A 2,939-nucleotide genomic window follows, 5' to 3' on the forward strand; every position below is an offset into this window, starting at 1 on the left:
AGAGAGAATGTCAGAGGGAGATAAAGGGGGAAAAGTATACAAAAAGGAGAAAGGAAGAGTGAGAGAGACTGAGAGGGAAAGATGAAAGGGAGTGGGAGAAGCTCAAATAGTACTTGGATTCCCATCCTTAGTCAATAGACGGTTCTTCTCAATATACATTTCAAAACAGGAACGTCATATTTTCTAGCAGAAATAATCTTGGCTCCCATGTAAGCTCTGCAATTTGTTTCTTTCTTTTTTTCTGGGTGTGGGAGTGGTTTTTGTTTCATTGGGATTGTCCTTGTTTTTTGTTTTGTTTTGTTTGGTTTGGTTTTGATTTCTGTTTTCTGTTTTCTGTTTTTGAAGCAGAGTTTCTCTACATAGCCTGGCTGGTTTGGGAACTCACTCTGTAGACCAGGCTGGTTTCAAATTCAGAGATCCACCTGCTTCTGCCTCTCAAATGCTGGGATTAAAGCCATGGGCCACCACTGCCCAGTTTGGCTCTGTTATTTCAGATTGTCTTAGATGAACAGCTTCCCAGCCACCTCTGCAGTTCCCCAACACTGGTTCCTCTGCCTCACTTCTCTAGATTCAGCTTGTTGCCCCACCCTACTCTGTTTCATCTGCTTCTTCCACTATCGCCTCTTGGCCTGGCCGAACTCTATTTATTGCACTTCACCATCCTATTGCTTGTCTGTGCTCAGCTTTCTGTTTGTACTCAGCATCCCCTTCCTTGAGATGGTCTTACCTACCCAAATCTCACTTCAAACAGTCCACCTCTTGGTCTTACCTCGTCTCATGGTTTTGCCTTTCCTAGTGGCCCTGACATCATCTTGTGATGTCACCTGGCTTCCTTCCTGGTGTCATCGTACCTTCCCCTGAGGTCTTTCCTCAAGATATAGTCTTGCCTTCTGATCGCGCCTAACTTCCTGGTCTCGCCCCTCCGTGCCACATCGAGCCTCTAAGTGCTTCCCAAGTCTTATGTTTCTTCCTCATTCCCCTCACTTTCTGATCTTGGGGTCCAATTTCACTGCCTCAACATCGAGTCTTGCCCTAAGTCCGGGTCTCCTCTCGCCAGACTAAGGGTCTGGGTTCTGGCCTCTTCTGGCCCCTGGGTCTGGATTCTGGCCTCTCCAGACCCTCGGTCTGGTCTGGACTTTCCTGAATCCCAGTCAGCTTTGGACAGACCTCGCTGTCTGGTGTGGCCTCACCTGACTCTCTGTCTCACCTCGCCTGTCTCATCTCCCATTCCAACACTGGCTCATCTCGTCTCGTCTCCAGATTTTGTTTTGCTTCCTGGTCTTGCTTTGATTCAACTCAGGATTGCACCCGGTGGTCTCATCTCAGAGTCTGGTTTCACATTATGATCTCTCATGGACAGGTTTTCCCTTCTCTTCAGGTCACACTTCAAGGTCTCAATCTTTTTGCCTCCACATGTCGAACTATCTCTCACCTCTGCCCCACTTCTCATATCTGCCTTTCATCAAAATCTGGCCATGCCATTGCCCAGTTTGTCCCCTACTGGGCCAGCTATGAAGAGCAGCCCAGAGGTCCAGGAGGACAGCCTGGATGCTGCCAAAACAGAGGGCACAGAGGAAGCAGAAGAGGTCTTTTGGCCTGCATCCCAGGACTTGCAACCACAACAGCACTTCCAACTAATGAAGAGGACCAGTCCACCAGCATGGAGGTGGGAACTCAGAAATACCTGGTTTCTGAGCCTACTCAGCGAGAAGAGGAGAAGGCAGCTATGGAGTCTGACCAGGAAGAGCACCTCGTTTCTCTCTCGCAGCTGACACCATACATCTCCTGTTCTATTTGCAAAAGCTATTTAATAGATGTGATTGTGTGACAACCATTACAGAATGTCTTCATATCTTCTGTAAAGGCTGCATCGCAAAACATTTTGAACATAGCAACAGATAGATGTCCGAAGTGCAACATTAAAGTGCTTGAGGCCAACCCTCATAATAACCTGAGGATGGAACAGAAATTACAAAATATAATGTACAAATTAGCTGCAGGTCCAAAGGAAAAAAAATAAAACAAAAGCGCAAATTCTATAAAGGAAATTGTCCAGAAACACCAAAAGCTGCTGCTGTTCCGCAGCCAGGCCCTTCAAGAGAAGAGAACAGTAAGAGGGTTGTGGAGTAGTATCTTAGTTCACGTGAACCTGATGTCTCTAGCACTGGAGTCTATGGGTACTACTGCATACATTGAGCATGTTAAGCCACTAAAAAACAAATTTATCTGTCTCAGCAAATGCAACCATTGAACATTTAGAACATTTTCTCAAATAGGCCTTCCTGCGGCTTGTCAGATTGGAACCACCTGTGGTGGTCAGTTGCTGAAGGACTTCCAAACTCTGTAAGAAGTCCATTGTACAGTAGGGCATGCTGGGATGCAGGTTGGTCTGCCACCTTTTATTACAATCTCGTGGTTTCTCCTCTCAAAGTGACTTCCTATGGTTATTATGAAAGGACAGAAAGTAAAAAGTCCTCTGCAGAACTAAATCTTATGTAGAGTTCTAGAAAACATGGAATCATTATCCTCTGTACTGTTTCTGACATACCTTTTTTTCCACACCAGGAATCTTAGCATTTCTATGTATAGCTTGAAACAATATGTTGGAATCCAGTTTCACCACAAACTGTAGAAAGCATTCAGAATTTGAAAAAACAATCAAATGTAGAATTTTAAACTTGTTTTTGCTTACTGTCTTTGAGATAAGTTGGTTACAATTTTCTCTTCTTTTAAACTGACTATGAATTGTGTGCTCCTTGCTACATTGTTACCTCACCACAGGTCCAAATCAGGAACAAACCAGCCAAGGGTTTGAACCTCTGCAAAGGTGAACCAAAATGGACATTCTTATGTTAATTATTTCACTTACTTTTTGCAATCATAGAATGCTAAGTGACTTGTCATTCAAGTTGGTTGTTGGGATTTTCCTCTGTGGGATG

At 44.5% G+C, this 2,939-nt stretch overlaps 1 pseudogene; it reads left to right on the plus strand.

Annotated features, from left to right (window-relative positions):
• Positions 1-1,475: 1,475 nt before the first annotated feature.
• On the plus strand, positions 1,476-2,130 carry LOC129665338 (polycomb group RING finger protein 6-like; annotated as a pseudogene).
• The last annotated feature ends 809 nt before the right edge of the window (positions 2,131-2,939 follow it).

Source organism: Psammomys obesus, unplaced genomic scaffold (assembly GCF_907164565.1).
Source record: "Psammomys obesus unplaced genomic scaffold, mPsaObe1.curated_primary_1811, whole genome shotgun sequence".
Lineage (NCBI taxonomy): Eukaryota > Metazoa > Chordata > Mammalia > Rodentia > Muridae > Psammomys > Psammomys obesus.